Source organism: Lepus europaeus, chromosome 5, assembly GCF_033115175.1.
Source record: "Lepus europaeus isolate LE1 chromosome 5, mLepTim1.pri, whole genome shotgun sequence".
Lineage (NCBI taxonomy): Eukaryota > Metazoa > Chordata > Mammalia > Lagomorpha > Leporidae > Lepus > Lepus europaeus.
The window spans coordinates 13,739,814-13,756,899 of NC_084831.1; the positions used below are offsets into that span (position 1 = coordinate 13,739,814).

The 17,086-nt window shown below is 56.3% G+C and overlaps 1 protein-coding gene across 7 annotated transcripts in view; it reads right to left on the reverse strand.

Moving 5' to 3' along the window:
- Positions 1-11,369, reverse strand: part of TMCO4 (transmembrane and coiled-coil domains 4) — a 100,863-nt gene extending 89,494 nt beyond the window's left edge. For 6 of the 7 annotated variants that reach the window (XM_062190543.1, XM_062190545.1, XM_062190546.1 and 3 more), the window contains exons 1-2: positions 11,324-11,369; positions 3,048-3,195 (exon numbers count right to left, since the gene is read on the reverse strand). The gene's annotated coding sequence lies outside the window, so the exon portion shown is untranslated. Of the gene's footprint in view, positions 1-3,047; positions 3,196-8,925; positions 8,966-11,323 lie in introns of those variants that run through there. The other variant, XM_062190544.1, reaches the window with a different exon arrangement.
- Between the last annotated feature and the right edge of the window lie 5,717 nt (positions 11,370-17,086).

Here is a 17,086-nt window from a genome sequence, read left to right on the forward strand (position 1 = left end):
TTGTTTCTTTCTTCTAAGCAAACTTAAAAATTTTTTTTCCTAGGGTTTATGTTATTTATTTAAAAAGCAGAGTTACAGAGAGAGAGAGAGAGAGAGAGAGAGAGAGAGACATCTTCCATCCACTGGTTCACTACCCAAATGGCTGCAATGGCTGAGGCCGGCTATGCTGAAGCTAGGAACCAGGTGCTGCTTCTGGGTCTCCCATACAGGTGCAGGGGCCAGGTACTTGGCCATCTTCCACTGCTTTCTCAGGCATATTAGCAGGGAGCTGGACCAGATGTGGAGCAGCTGGGACTCCAACAGGTGCCCACATGGGATGCCGGCGCTGCAGGCGGCGGCTTTACCCACAGCACCACAGCACCGGCCCCTCCAGGTTGTTGCATCACTGCTGTCTCCCTAGCTTGCTGTGCAGGCCCTGGACTCCTGCAGGCGTGAACAGACACTTGCTTGTTGGATGGAGAAGAGCATAAGACGTGGATGCCCTTAAATCAGCTCAGGCCTTCTTCAATCAGCTGATGTTCTGGGCCTTGGGGTTGATCAGGGGACCCAACTGACCATTCCTGCTCTGAAGGGGGATGGCAAGGCTGGTGCTGTGGTGCAGCGGGTTAAGCCACCGCCTGCAACACCAGCATCTCATATGGGCGCTGGCTCGAGTCCTGGCCGCTCCACTTCCAATCCAGTTCCCTGCTAATGTGCCTGAAAAAGCAGTGGAAGATGGCCCCTGCACCCATGTGGGAGACCTGGATGAAGCTCCTGGCTCCTGGCTTCAGCCTGGACCAGCCCTGGTCACTGTGGCCATTTGGGGAGTGAACCTGCAAATGGAAGATCAGTCTCTCTCTGTAACTCTGCCTTTCAAACAAATAAATAAATCTTAAAAACAGAAAAGTGTATGTGGGGAGATGAGCAATTCAACATTAGCACAGACCTTGGCGGCGGGGTGGCTACTGTGTGCCAATGAAAGGAGGCCCTGGCAGAAGCTGTGGGAGGCTGGGGGATGGTCCAGTGGGTTGGACAGGACAGGGTTATCCAGGGGCAGATACAGGCGAGTAGACAGACGGTGACAGGCCCGGGAATGAGCACTGTGATCGGGGAACACCGGAGGTGGAGGGACACTGAGAGGGTCCTGGTACCGGCACTGGCTCCCTGGAGGTGACAGTGATGCTCAGGCCTGGCGGGTACATGGGAGTGGCTCAGGCAGGGGTGTGGTGGGTAGGATGGGCACGTCCCTGGCACAGGGGACAGCATGTGTCAGGTCCCAGAGGCAGAAGAGGGGGCTGCTTCTGAAAAGCCAGCGGGTGTTCAGTGCAGCCAGGGCTTGGGGGCAGTGGGCAGGCGCGGAGGGTGAGTGCGGAGGAAGTTGCCCAGGGTTGCAGCACCAAGGGCCAGGTTGACCTGAGAAGGAGTAAAGACTTAGTTTTTAAATTGATTTTCATTTTATTTGAAAGGCATACACATGTACACACACACAGAGAGAGACAGACACACAGATAGATCTTCCATCCTCTGGTTCACTCCCCAAATGCCTGTAACAGCCAGGACTAGGCGAGGCTGAAGGCAAGAGGCAGAGACCCAGGTACCTGAGCCATTACCCCTTGCCTCCCAGCGTGGGCATTAGCAGGAAGCTGGACTCAGAAGCAGAGTTGGGACTTGAACTCAGGCACTCTGATGGGGGATACGGGTATCTTCACTGGTGTCTTCATTGCTAAGCCAAAGTCCAGCTCTAAATTGATTTTTAAGATTTCATTTATAGAGACTGGTGCTGTGGCGTAGCAGGTAAAGCCACCGCCTGCAGTGCTGGCATCCCATATCGGCGCAGGTTTGAGTCCTGGCTGCTCCTTTTGTAATCCAGCTCTCTGCTATGGCCTGGGAAAGCAGCAGAAGATGGCCCAAGTCCTTGGGCCCCTGCACCTGTGTGGGAGACCTGGAGGAAGCTTCTGGCTCCTGGCTTTGGATCAGCACAGCTTCAGCCGTTGCGGCCAATTGGGGAGTGAACCAGCAGGTAGAAGATCTCTCTCTCTCTTTCTGCCTTTCTTTCTCTCTCTGTGTAACTCTTTCAAATAAATAAAATTTTAAAAAAGAGATTTCATTTATTTATTTACTTATTTATTTGAAAGGCAGAGAGACAGAGAGAGAGAAATCTTACATACACTGGCTCACTCCCCAAATGAGTGCAACAGCCAAGGGTGAGTTAGGTGGAAGCCATGAACCCAGAACTCCATCTGGGCCTCCCACGTGGTGGCAGGGACCAAAGTACTCAGGCCCTCATGTGCTGCAGGCACAGTAGCAGGAAGCTGAACGCCAGGGTGCTAGAATTTGAACTGGAGCTTCAATACGGGTGACACCTGCCAGCTGCCCCACCCCCACCCCCAGACTTCTGGGGAGCTGCGTGAAGGCTCATGGGACCTTTCAGTACCAGTTCTCCAACTTCCTGGGTATCTCTGATCATTTTAAGACAACAGTTTAAAAAAACACCACCACAATAGGGTGTATCTAGAATGTTAAAGATTTTTTTAAGGCCTAAGCAAATTATAAATAACTATTCACCTCCACTACCAATTCACCAGTTATTAATCTGACAAAATGCACTGGCACCACGCCACCTGTTGGGGATTCAGCCTGACAGATGTCGGCCCCCTGCTGAGAGAGACAGGCAGTAAAAGAGGAAGTTCAGAGAGGAGACTCTTTTTTTTTGACAGGCAGAGTTAGACAGTGAGAGAGAGAGACAGAGAGAAAGGTCTTCCTTTTCCGTTGGTTCACTTCCCAGATGGCTGCCACAGCTGGTACGCTGCGCCGATCCGAAGCCAGGAGCCAGGTGCTTCCTCCTGGTCTCCCATGTGAGTGCAGGGCCCAAGCACTTGGGCCATCCTCCACTGCCTTTGCGGGCCACAGCAGAGAGCTGGACTGGAAGAGGAACAACCGGGACAGAATCTGGCGCCCCAACCGGGACTAGAACCCGGGGTGCCGGCGCCGCAGGCGGAAGATTAGCCTAGTGAGCCGTGGTGCCAGCTCAGGGCTCCAAAGAGGGAGAGAACTTAAATAACACTTACCCAAGTTTTGAGACACAACCGTGGGCCTCTCCTGCGTCTATGTCCAAAGACGGTGTGCTTAGCTTCTGGAGGTTCTTCAGAGAAATATGTAAATTGCTCTTGGGGAACAAACTGGAAAAACCAGCCATGGGTCCACAGGGTGTGGGACCTGGAGGAGATGAAGGAGCAGTTAGCCTGGGGCTCTGGGACGCCTGGCTCTGGGCTGCCCCTCTCTGCCACCCTGGCCCTGACTGTGCCAGCTCCTCTGCCGGGGACGCCTCTCTCAGCAGGGCCAGGGGCACTCACCACTGGCAGGTGCACCACGCCACCTCACCCCTCTGGACTCTCTCTTTGTTCCCTGAGCTGTGGTTACTGCAGGTAGCTCCTGGGTTTGCCTGGGCAGCAGAGGGCAGCCACCGCATCTCCCCCACTTCTGTATCCTGGTGCCCAGGCGGGCACCTGCCACGAGGTGGTGGATGCTCAGAGAATGCCGGCTATTCGCAAAAAGCAATGAACTAGTTTCCGGGCTTAAGCCCAAGCTCAGTGTCTCTGGGTGGTTCTTTCCCTGTTCATCCTCCAGTGCAGACCTGGAGGAGAAAGCAGGTGGAAAAGGGACCCACAGATATCCCAGGGCCCCAAACCAGGGTCAACCAAGACTTCAGACCATCTGAGCTTCATCTAGGCCGGGCCTGCGCTGCCAGGGAGCAGGAATCCTATGTTGCACCTGTTGATGCCCCGGCAGCGTAGTTGGTAAGTTACCAGTGGTAATGTTCTCCCCGGGGTTGTCACCATTCTCCAGAGCATGGAATATGCTTGTGCTATGACTGAAAATCAGAAATATTCGAACCACAGGCCCAATTGTGTCAGAAAGATGCACGCAGGAAAAAGGAGCGGGCTCTGACGTTATCTGTGAACGATGAGGCTTTTCTGTGGCTTCCAAATTCTCGGCCGTCGATGCGCACGGCTTTGGAACTCTACAGAAAGCTATCTGTGTGCTTCTGTCCCCGGACACAGGACTGTTAGGCTATGCAGTAGGATGAGGCCAAGCAGAGGGGATGGTAGTGATTTAAATTTTTCCCTTTGTGTTATGGGAATTCTCAATATTTTAACATCAAGATCAGGAAAAAAAAAAGACATCATTAAAAAGACAGCAGGGTTTGCTAGGACTGGCGCACACGAGCTGGTGAGAAGAATTCTGTGTTTCTCTGCCCAGCTCTGCGTCAGTGCCGTGAATTCCTGAAATTAGCACAGTGGGAATACTTAGGCTGCAGGAATTGACAAATGCTACGAATCAGGGATTTTTATGTTTTCTTTCCTTAGGGAGGTGGTGGGCTGGCATCCCACTGCAACTACAATGTAATTCCAGTTTTGCCTTTAAACAATGGTTCTCAGATGGGGCTGGCAGTGTGGCATCACAGGTACAGTCCCTGCCTGGGACACTGCATTGCACAGGGGTGTTGGCTCGTGTCCCGGCTGCTCCACTCCCATCCAGCTCCCTGCTGATGCACCTGGGAAAGAGTGGAAGAGGGCCCAAGGGTGTGGGCCCCTGCCACCAGTGTGGGAAACCCAGACAAACTTCTTGGCTTAAGCCTGGCCCAGCTCTGGCCACTGTGGTCCTTTGGGGAGTGAACCAGCAGATGGAAGATCTTTCTCCGTCTCTTCCTCTCTCTATACTTCTGACTCTCAAGTAAACAAGTAGAGCTTTATAAAGAGCTCCCACCTCCCATTTCCCCTCCCCTGCTTCCTTTTGGGAAAGAAGCAAACAAAGGCTCTGGGAGCACAGGGAAGGCACCAGGACGTCTACAATTGCTGACATTCGGTGCTGGCACTGGGGGACTGCAGGCGACTGGGCTTGGCTTTTTCTATTGTTGGCACTTCCATCATGAGCTTATTGAATTTTTGTCATTAAAAAATCTTGAATTAAGACCAATTCTGTCTGTTGATCTTGTGGGAGATAAGCTCACCTGAGACCACTTGCCCACTAAAGGCTGGCCTCAAACATGGAGGAAGCAGAAAGCGCGGTCTTAGCGAGGTGACCAGCAGGTGGAAGCAGGCCCACCCTCAGGCACTCAACTCCTTTTATTCCTACGACACAGGATCCCTTCCCCCAGTTCCTCATTGGCTGAGCAACTCGATTTAAACAAGGTTAAATGCCTAGAGCAAGGGGAGGGGGAGGCCGTGGGGCTGGGCAGGTAGGATGGGGGAGGGGGAGGTTACACATGGGGCCCCAGGCAAAAGCTTCTTCAAAAAGGAATCTAACAGCCTTGGGTGCAACCCAGCGTTTCACATCATAAAGTGCTGCCCATACCCAACAGCCCTGCAGAGAGAAGGGGGGAGGGGGAGAGGGGAGGGGGAGGGGGAGAGGGAGAGGAGGAGGAGAGAGGGGAGGGAGAGGGAATGGAGGGGAAAGAGGAGGAGGGAGAGGAAGAGGGAGAGGGAATGGAGGGGAAAGAGGAGGAGGGAGAGGAAGAGGGAGAGGGAGAGGAGGAGGAGGGAAGGGAGGGGGAGGGAGAGGAAATGGAGGGAAAGGAGGAGTGGGGGGGAGGGAGGCGGGGAGCCAGGAGCTGGGAATTCAATCCAGGTCTCTCACGTGGGTGGCAAGGATCCAAATACTTGAGCCACCTGCTACCTCCTAGAGCACACGTTAGCAAGAAGCTAGAATCGGAATAAGGCCAGAGCCAGGACTTGACTCGGGCATCCTGCTCCCATGTAGGTTGTGGGAGTCCCAAGGGGGCACCCCAACCACGTGCCACACCTGGCCCTGGCAGCTGAGCTTTAAGTGGCCCTGCAGTGCAATGAAATAACCACGAACAGGAAGACGGCTGCAGTGTCCAGGAGGCTGAAGCCTAATCGCCCTGGAGCTAAGGAGGGAGAGGGGTTTAGCTGAAGAAGCCCTTCACACTCAGAGCGCAGTGCCATCCTGGGGCCTGAAACTGAGGGCAGCGGCTGAACGATCAGACACACACACACACACACACACGCTCCCCTGCGAAACACACTCTGGAGAGGCTCCGAGGAGGAAGGCTTCTAGGGGGGCTTGGTTCAGCCCCCAGCCCCCCACCACACACACACACACACACACAGAATCCTCGAGGAGAGAAACCTGTTCTATCTGGAGGTCTAATTGGAAGCCAGAGGTTAAGTGAGGCATCTCGGGAGGTCTCCATGGCAACAGTCCCAACACAGAGGAACCCAGGTTTCGGACAATCACGTTACAGGACAGAAAAAAAAGAGAGAGATGCTGGTGCAGAAGGGTGCTCCCATCCTACCCACTTGAGCAGCCCAGAGGGAGGGTGGGAGGGTGGGGAGGCGGTGTGACAGTCTGCCACCGGGCAGACACCGGGCTCTGGGACTTTGGGGCCACGTTGGCTGCTGCCCCATCCTCCATGTGGGTCATGGCAGGTGTCTCCCCACGGTCTCTTGCCCCCTTCTCCTCACCCTTGGGCACTCACCAGGCAGCATCGAGTGTCAGACCAGAGTCTCTTCTCACCCGCCATCCAGGTCCTGACACGGCAATGGGGCGGCTCCTCCCCCCCTCCTTCTGCTCTGCCGCCCCCCACGCTGCTCCCTGCCCACTCCAGCATGCTCCCACCACACGGCCTTTGCACCGGCTGTCCCCTCTGCCGGGAGACACAGCAAACACCCTCACTCCTTCTCGTCTTCGCACAGGCCTCACACCTCAGAGAAACCCCTGCCCTGGGCCTCACCCAGCCCCTTCTCCCTAGGGCTCTACGTTGCCCACAGCACCCATCAGCGTCTGGCACGTGAGATGACTGGCCCGTGATGCTCAGCTCCCTCTGCCCGCAAGTGCACAGAGCATAAACATGTGGGGGATAATTAAAAAACACCTGCTTAGGAGAATGAGAAAATAACTCAAGAGGCAAATTGGCCTGGAAAGGAAGAAGGGGAGATGGAGAAGTCTGCATCAGTGCACCTGACCCCTGGTTTTCACACTGCTGGACACGGCTCCAGGCACTGCTCTTACTCTGGTGGGCAAGAGGAGACACAGTGTGAACACATGGTGTGAACAACCTAACACCCTTCTTTTAAATCACGACAGCAAATGATGCAGCAACGTCACTTCTGGCTCCACCCCAGGGGACCGACAGCAGGGTCTGAGACATCTGGACACCCCTGAGCACGGCAGCCCCATTCACACCAGCAGCCCCATTCACACCAGCAGCCCCATTCACACCAGCAGCCCCATTCACGCCAGCCGAGAGGGGGAGGCAGCCCAGCTGCCATCCGTGGGTGAATGGATAAACAGGCGTGGCGCCCGCCCGCGAGGGAACACTATGCAGCCTTGAAAAAGGAATTCTGCCGAGTGCTGTAAGGTGAATGAACCCCGAACACATGGTGGACCAAACCAGCCACAGAAAGATAAACACAGCATGACCGCAAGAATGTGAGGTGCCCATGGCGGTCAAACTCAGGGAGACAGGAGGCAGGATTATGAGGGACCAGGGCTGGAGGAGCTGTAGTTTAATGCGTGTGGAGTTTCAGACCTATGTATTGGAAAGTCCTAACATCAATGAACTGTACAATTAAAAATGGGTGAGACGGGGGCCGGCACTGTGGCACAGCGGTGCAGTGCACCAGCATCCTGTATGGGCGCCGGTTCAAGTCCTGGATGCTCCACTTCTGATCCAGCTTCCTAATATGCCTGGGAAAGCAGAAGATGGCCCAAGTGTTTGGGCCCCTGCACCCACATGGGAGACCTGGATGAAACTCCAGGCTCCTGGCTTTGGCATGGCCCAGTCCTAGCCATTGCAGTCATTTGGGGAGTGAACCAAAGATTGGAAGAGCTCTCTCTCTCTCTCTCTCTGCCTCTCCTCTGTAGTCCTGACTTTCAAATAAATAAATAAACCTTAATTTTTTTTTTAAATAGTTAAGCTGGCAAAGTCCACAGTATGTGCATTTTATCACAACATCCAACTTTTAAACATTTAACCTGTCACAGTAACGCCTGGTAAATGTTAGCCATGCGTCATCTTGCTTCTTCCCAAAATTCAAGGCAGGTACTGTTGGTTCCATTTTACAGACGGGAACAGAGAGGCCATGGGAAACTAAGATCAAGGTCACCACACTAGGAAAACCTGGGAACCCTGTACCTGGGTCTCAGCCCGAGGCGGCCACTGTAGCTGTGATGCTGTCTTGCTTCCTTGGTGGAGTTCACACTCCAGAGTGGCCCAAAAGGTTTCAGACTGGGTTTGAAGACCATGAGGCCAGTGGGGCCGCTGGCCCATTGTTCCCAGGCTCAGGCCCCTCTTCCCAGCCTGCTCCAGGCACCTCTGGGATGGGCCCAGCTGCCTTCCCCATCCCCTCCCCTCTCCCCATGGTGAACCACCCCCTCTCCCGTCCTCAGTCCACGCTACTCTGTGGGCCTGGGTCCCATGTCCCAGCGGTGCCCTTTTCCCAAAGCACAGTTTGATCTAACATCTGCTAGGGTTTCCTGGAGGCCCGTCCTCACAATCCCACCTCATGAGGAAGAGCCGGTCACTGTACCCATTTTTCACATGAAAAAACCGAGGCTCACAGAAGTAGAAGGACACAGATGACAACTGGCAGGCCCAGGACACACCCCAGGCCTGCATGACCTCACACACCAAGTTCTCTTACTAAGGGGCCTTGGGGTCTGCTACATGCCTTCCTGGCTTTGTCCAGCTAAAGCGGGGCGTGGCCTCCTCCAGGGCGTAACGTCCAGTTTGCTTCTGTGCTGGAGAGAGTCAGGAGGGCCCAGGCGAGAGTGGGTGAAGCATCGGCGTTCCCCCATCAGAACGCTGGCTAGTCATGCATTCATTCAGGGCTACACCAGCGGGGCCACCGCTCCCCCACCTCCCTGCGCTGCCGGATTTGCTGATGGAGCCGCCCAGCCCCTGACCATGCACGGCAGGTTTACCGGTCTACACTCGGTCTCTCTCGCTGGAGGAAGCTCCAGCACGGCAGAGGCTTTGGTGACGTATTCCCTGACGCATCCGGGACAGTGCCTGGCAGAGGAGACGCTCAATTCCTAGAGCTCTGTGAATGAATGAATGAACACCCATCTCGGCTACTGAGGAAGGCTCGCGGCTCACTCGCTTTAGAGAAAGCAAGCCCCCCCCCCCCCCCCGTTGGCTCACGGGGGACGCCCTGCAGGCAGATGTCACTGCTCAGCACACTGCCACAGCCCCGGAAGTCACGGGAGCAGTGCCGGGTACAGGCCAGTGCCGGGTACGCACAGACGTCGAGCCCAGCGAGTCCAACCTGGGAGATGCATGCCCGGGATTCGTGGCATGGGGTATCTGGAATGCAGATCTAGGCTGAGCTAAAAGCTGAAGAATGAGGAGGTACATACCTGGGAAAAGAGGAGGAGGAGGAAGAGTGGTCCAGGAGGGCAGGTGCAAAGGCCCTGGGGGTGGGGGGTGGGCTGCCTGGGGCACTGGGGTTCTTCAGAAAGGGTCTGAGCTGGAGGAGAGCACCAGGCACAGACACAGGGCCTGCCGGGGCACACGGAAACTCTGTGCTATTTACCCTCAGAAATGAGAAGCCATAGCAGGGCTTTAGGCAGAGCGTGGGACCGTCAGAGGGTCCAGCACCGGCCGGTTAGGTGGAAAGGGGGCTGCAAGCCCCGCTCCGGCCCCCTTCTAACGGCTGCAACATCTTCAAGGAAGTGAAGCCTCCCCCTCACCTGCAGCTACAACTCACAACAGCAGTGTCTACAAAAACACTGGCAGGAAGACGGCGGTGACAAACCACAAACCACTGGACCGGTTTCTCAGGCCCCACAACTGCAAGCCAAGGTGCTGCTCCACCTTGTAGTCCTGGGGTGGAGGAGGGAGAGTTTTAGCCTTAGAAGAAATCCCCCAGGCAACTAATTATTCAACCGTGTCCTTCCAGCCACCCCCTGGGCTCAGCACCGGGGTGGGGGGGTTCCCATAATCCCGTGACAACCTGGGAGAGAGGTATTTTACACCAGGGTGAGGGAGCTCGCCCAGGGCAGTCAGTGACACAGCTGCAAAGCTGGGACCTGAGCCCGCCTCTATGTGACATGGGACCTGAGCCCACCTCTGTGTGACATCGCTGAAACGCTGAGTGTGGGGCGTGAGCATCCCGCTAGGGGGCCCGGGCAGGGGACCCTGGCCTCCGTGCCTGCCTCTTGTTCTCTCCACTGGGAGCAGTAACAGGTTATCCACAGTCCTACAGCCCCTAAATAAACAGGCACTTGCCTATGACTGATCCGGCAAGGCCCAGGCACTTGCCTATGACTGATCTGGCAAGGCCCCCCACGGAGGCCCGGCTCTGGGCTGCACCTCACCACCTGCAGAGCATTCTGGGGGTCCCTGTCCTGTGACCAGCAGGCAATCGGAGAGGTGGAGGGACACACTCAAGGTCACACAGCTTGGAAGGGGCAGGTCCAGGCTCCCAGCTCTGCTGGCTCCAAGGTTAGCTTAGGGCCGCCTATGGACACTCTACCCACCTACCCTGCCCCTCCCCGACCCCACACGCTTGGGGGTGGGGGGAAGCACAGGCCAGCTGAGGCATCGGGGATGAGGCCCGAGAGCGCCCAAGCTCAGCCGGCCTGGGGACCTTCAGAGTCACCTTGTCACCTGAGACACACTCCAGGCCTAAACGGGAGCATACAGTAGTGGTGAACGGATGGGGCCCCACAAACGGAGAGGGGTGACTGCCCGTTTTCGGCAGGGAAATGACGGCTGAGTTAGGGACCGGAGCCCCGTGGCCCTGCTCTGGGTTAGGCAGGAGGGGTGCACCCCGTCCTCCCTCCGGGTCTGACCCGCACGGCTGGGCACGGTTGCGCAGGGCAAGGGCGCTGTGCCCCACACTGGGGTCACGCTCCGCAGGCAGCAAGCCAGGTTCCCGTGCCCCTCTCCTTCCTGCCGGTGCGCTCCTGGGGAGACCACTGCGTCTCTTCGAGCCTCAGTTTACCCGGTGGCACAACCCTCCCCGGCTGCAGCCACAGGCAGCAGGGCAGGACCGCGCAGGCCGGCTCCTCTCCAGGGAAGGCCGGCTGCAGTGCCTCGTGACCCTGCGTGACCTTGGCCAAGGCCTCTTCCTCCCCACTCCGACGCCCTCACTGACCAAGGAGGCGTCCTCTACAGGCTCACGGCCTCAGTTTCCCCGTCGGCCGCCAGCCCGCAGGACCTCTGCGGGCACTTCCGGCTTTGAAATCGAACCCGCCACCCCCGGGGCAGCCCCAACTCAGGGCAGCGCCGCCGGAGAGCGCGCGCCGCTTCCTGGGGGGTCCGCAGCCCGCGGGGGCGGGGACGGGCCCGGGGTCCGGCGGCTCCCGGCCCCCTTACCTGCAGGCGGCGGCGGCGCGCAGGCGGCAGCGCGGGCGGCGCGAGCTCCTCCCACCCGGCCCGCCCCGGCCCTGCCCGCCGCGGCTCCGGCTCCGGCCCCGGCCCGGCCCGCCGCCTGCGCAGCCCGCCCCGAGCGCGCCGGGTCGCCGCCGGCCGGGCGTGCGTGCGTCGGGCGCGGAGGCGCGGGGCCTTCCGGGCCTGGCTGCCCCGCGGAGCGTCCCCACGGGACAGGGCAGCCGGCGTGGGGAAGGGACGGAGTGCAACCTGCCCGGGCCTGGCCCCCATCTGGGTGGGAGGCGCTCACGCAGGGCCTGGGCCGGGCAGAGAGGGGAGGGCCCCCAAGCTTGGATGGAAATCTGCGAAAATACATCTTTTTGTTTTTTTTAATTGTTATTTATTTGAAAGGCAGAGTTAGAGAGAGAGACAGAGATAGAGAGGTCTTCTATTGCTGGTTCACTCCACACCACAATGGCCAGGGCTGGGCCACGCTGAAGCCAGGAGCCAGGAGCTTCTTCCAGGTGTCCCACTTGCCCAAGCACTCGGGCCATCCTTGTTGCTTTCCCAGGTGCATTAGCAGGGAGCTGGATCAAAAGTGGAGCCGTGCGTCTCCAACCAGCACCTGCTAAGCCACAACACCCCCACACCCCCGAAAATGCATCTTGTCAAGCTAAAGGACCACCGCGGAAGCCGCTCTCCGCCTGTGTAGACAGCACTTTGAAGTTCTATCCCTGACTTCTTTTTGATTTCTCTAACGCTGTGTTCTGTCCAGCCTCACTGGACTGGAGGGTCTCGTGCCTGGGACCCTACCCCCTGACCACCCTTTAATCCACCGCTGTTTCCTGATTTCCTTTCCTGTCCCCACTGGGAGCGACAGCGTGTCCAGTCGTTGCACCACATCCACTGTGCACCTGCTGCTGTGTGCTGGGTGCGTTCTAAGGGCCTTGGACTCGCACACCAGGCTTCCAGGCCTGATCCAATTGCAGCATTCTCCACTCTGCGATGATCCTGTCCATTTTCCTGTTCTCCAGGTCTGGTCTGCCACCCCCACTAGAATTTAAGATCAGCTCTGCTCCCCGCCCCCTGCAGAGTGAAGGCCACGGCTGCTTTGTGCTGTGCGCCTGCGCAGCCGCTGCCAGAGCCCATGGCTGGTTGGATCCAACACAGGATCTCTGCTCAGGATCACCCTGTGGGAGGAAGGATGGGTCTCATTCCCCCAGCAACCCTGTGAGTTTTCATCACCCGGGAGAGGAAGGAGAGGCTCGGGTCCAAAGCCACAGAAGAGTCAGCATGGGGTCAATGAGGCATGAGGGCCTCAAAGAGCTGAAGCCAGACCAGCGCTGTGAGTGGCAGGCGTCCTGGGCGGAGCTTGGCGCCTGGGACTCATGCACGTTGTGGGATCAGGCACCACCCTGTGGACACACCTGCCTCTGGACACTGGACCCAGTGACGGTTATTGCCCACCACCTACCCTTGAGCCCAGGCGCCCCCACTGCCCACCGGAGCTGGTGTGATAATCAAGGCTCCAGGTAGGGAAGGTGGAGAAAGTATGCTTATTGTTTGTGGCGGAGGCCTCGGAGGTTGGTTTTAGGCTGGGCATTGAACATTGCAGATGCATTTTCCTCATTTGTGACATCGGAGACGCCCGGCTCCCACAGCCCTCAGGAGTTGTCAGGGGGACGTGAACATATGCAGGCCGAGCGCTTTGAGCTGACACGCGATCAGAATTAGCTGCTGCTGTTCCGTGTAGAAGACACTTCTAATAAGATGCTTTTCTTTTCTTAAGTTTATTTTTCATTTATTTGAAAGGCAGAGTGACAGAAAAAGAGAGATCTTCCATTGCTGGTCCACCCCTGAAATGCCCACAACGTCCGGAGCTGGGCCAGGCCAAAGCTGAGTCTCCTATGTGGGTGGCAGGGGCCCGAGCACTTGAGCCATCACCTGCTGCACAGGCGACGCAGGGTGGTCCCAGGTGATGTCCCCTGAGATGATCCCAGAGAGCACAGTAGCGGGAAACTGGATCGGAAGCGGAGGTGGGGACTCCATCCCACGCACTCCAGGATGGGTGGCAGCTTAACCAGCTGCGCCACAACACCCAGCCACTCCCAATAAAACGTTTTCTTAGCAGCTCTCCCCCAAAGGAATGTTGAGGGGCCGTGTTGGAAGGGGGAGCCTTTTAAGTAGCCGTTGACTGGTCCACCAGGATTTACTGAGTGGGGTTCCAGGCCTCGAAGACCCATCCAGGGAAAGCGCCAGAGTTCTTTTGGCAGCGGAATCACGGCACTGTGGTTCGAACTGGGGCCCGGGCAGAGGAGAGGTGGGTAATAAACAAGCAACAGGCAGTGACTGACGCGTCATAAGGAAAACGCAAAGCAGGGGCGGGTGCTGTTGCCAATGAGGGGTCAGGGGACACCTGCTGGTGACCTTGAGGCAAGGGGGAAGCCACCGGGATATGGGGACAGAGCATCCCAGGCTGACCCAGCTGCAGAGGTGTTAAGATGCTAGGCTGGCGCCGCGACTCACTAGGCTAATCCTCTGCCTGCGGCGCCGGCACCCCGGGTTCTAGTCCTGGTTGGGGCAGCAGATTCTGTCCCAGTCGCTCCTCTTCCTGTCCAGCTCTCTGCTGTGGCCCAGGAGTGAAGCAGAGGATGGCCCAAGTCCTTGGGCCCTGCACCCGCATGGGAGACCAGGAGAAGCACCTGGCTCCCGGCTTCGGATCAGCGCAGTGTGCCGACCACAGCGCGCTGGCCGCAGCAGCCATTGGGGAGTGAACCAACGGTAAAGGAAGACCTTTCTGTCTCTCTCTCTCTCATCTCACTAACTCTGCCTGTCCAAAAAAAAAAAAAAAAAAAAAAAAAAAAAAAAAAAAAGATGAGACTGTGTGATGGAGAGTAATAGACGGGTTGCCATCAAAGGGCGGATCTTAGCGAGCTACTTACAAATGCTGATGCTTGGGCTTTGGGGTTAGCAAGTAAAGATAAATTGTTTTATTTGAATTACAGATACTCAGTGAATACATCCTTTAGTGCATTATGCCCCAGTTCTGCATGGTACTTACTTATACTAAACGATTATTCATTGTGTATATGAAACGCAAGTGGAATTGGCTGTCCTCTGTTTGACCTGGTGATCCTACTTGGGCCCTGCGCTGAGAGACTCTGATTCCATTGGTCAGGGGTCAGGCGAGGCACAGGTATTGGTCACAAGGCCATCAGGTGTTCCTAATGTGGGCCCCGAGTCGGGATTTACTGATGTTGAGCCTTGTCTGTCTGGTCAGGGCTAAGAGTGGAGAGGTGGAGAGGGCTCAGGGCAGTGAACAGACGGGATTCCTGTGGCTGCCATGGAGAGGACAAAGGGACAAGAGCAGAGGTCCCAGGGCAGGGCCTTGTGTTGGTTGAGTTCCTACCGTGGGATGGTGCAGCGGTTGGCACATGGTTTGTACCCTATGTTTCTTGTGCCGGAAGTTTGGTCCCCATGGGTGTGGTATTGGAAGGTGGGGGGCTCCAGGAAGTGGGCCTAGTGGGAGGTGACGGGTCACGGCTACCCCTGAGAAGGGGCTGATGCTGGCCTTGGGCGGGGTTAGGCCTTGTGGGAGTAGATCTGCCTTCTACAAGAGGGAGTTGTTCTGGAAGAGCAAGCCCAGCCCTCCCTGCTCTTGTTCCCCTCTCACCATGGCCTCTCCCCCATGCTCACTCCCACCACGAGATGTGTCCACCCTGAGGCTGTGGCCGGCGTCTGTGCCCTGCCGTGCTCTTGCACTGCCAGAGCTGTGAGTTAAATAAACCTCTCCTTGATAAACACCCGTGTCAGGTATTTTGTTACAGCAACACGGAATGGACCGAGACTGCGAGGCACAGTAAAAGGACAATTATAGTGGCGGCATTATTGGGTCCTGCCCCAGACCTACCCAATTTAGAGCTCCTTAGGGGTGTGGGAGCTGAGGGATTCATATTTTACACAACACCCCCCCCCCCCCCGGGATTCTGATGACCAATCAGATTTGGAACAACTGAGTATTGAATGCCCTTCTCCCAGAAGTTGTAGAAACTACCAGGAATACTATTTAGGAAATGTTGTCCTGGTGACAGCTCTATGAGCTTTCCGTAAGTACGTAAGATTTTATTTATTTACTTGAGGGGTAGAGTTGCAGACAGACAGAGGGTGGGGGGAGGGGAGAGAGAGAGATCAATCTTCCATCCACTGGTTCACTCCCCAGATGGCCACAATGGCCAGAGCTGAGCTGATCTGAAGCCAGGAGCCAGCAGCTTCTTCCAGGTCTCCCAGACATGTGCAGGAGCCCAAGGACCTGGGCCATCTTCTACTGCTGTCCCAGGCCATAGCAGAGAGCTGGATCAGAAGAGGAGCAGCCAGGACTTATCCACTGCCCATATGGGATGCCAGCACTGCAGGTGGAGGCTTAGTCTACTATACCACAGTGCCAGCCCCTCTATATGTACTTTTATATCACTGAATCCTATGCACCATATGCTATCATTAGCCCCATTTCTCAGAGGACAGAGTTGAGGCTCAGAGATGTTTAATAACTTAGCTGGGCTCACAGAGCTACAAGGTGGCAGAGGCAGGATTGAAACCCAGGTCAGGCTGATTCTGCTACCCTGCCTTCTCCCAGGCCTGAGTAGCCATACAGGGTCAAAGATAATCAGGTCAGTGGCAGATAATGGGTCCCCAGTGGGAGAAGCCGACTTTGCTCTGCCCTGTTGATGTCTGCTCTTCTGAGACCCAGGCGAGGCCTAGCCTGGGTGCTTGCTGAAAGGACACGGATTCTGGGGGTGATGTCATTGGAGGCAGCCCCATACCCTTTCCTGCAGCGCATCCTCACGAGGCCGTTGTTGAACTTGGGACAGCTTGATCCAAAAGGCCTCTTAGGATTGATTTCCTCACCACACAGACAGGGCTCCATGGGCAGAGCCTGGCCGCTGTGCTGGGGGCAGGCCAGGGTGGAGGGCGTGCAGAGGGTGTGTGCTGACTATGGATGTTACATTGCTGAGCAATCTCTTGTGTGTGTATCCAGGCCTCTTGGACCCAAAGAACTGAACAACTTTTTGATTATTGGATCGTCAGCTGCAACTGGCAGAGCTAAGTGGCGAGGGTTTGGCAAAGCCGTATGGGTTAATATTTCCCCCATTCTCATATGTTAAGTAATAATTTTGAGGTCCCCAACCTTATCTCTTACACAGAAGCTTGGGGGATGGGTTCTCCCTACTTCTTAGCTCAGCTTTGCACTTGACCCTGGTCTGTTAGTGCTACTGTGTGAGGCCTGTATTCCTGAGGAGTGCAAGATACCTGTAGCTGGTATGTGAGTGTGCACTGTACCACCTCTTGTCACACAGTGAGAACCTTACTCCCCTCGGTCCTTATTCTACTGACAACACAGTTTGATGCTATCGACTCTTTAAAGCTCCTCCAACATTTGCAATGCTTCCTTTTTATTTTTTTAAGTACTTATTTGTTTATTTGAAAGGCAGATGACAGAGAGAGAGAGGAAGAAAGAGGAGAGCTTCCATCCACTGGTTCACTCCTCAAGCACCTACAACGGCCAGGGCTAGGTCAGGCAGAAGCCAGGAGCCAGGAACTCCATCTGGGTCACCCAAGTGAGTGGCAAGGGGCTGAAGAACTTGGGCCACCATCTGCTGTCTCCCAGGGGTGTTAGCAGAGAGCTGGATCGGAAGTGGAGCAGCTGGGACTCAAACTGGCACCCATATGAGATGCCAGCACTGCAAGGGGTGGCTTAAATCATTGTACCAC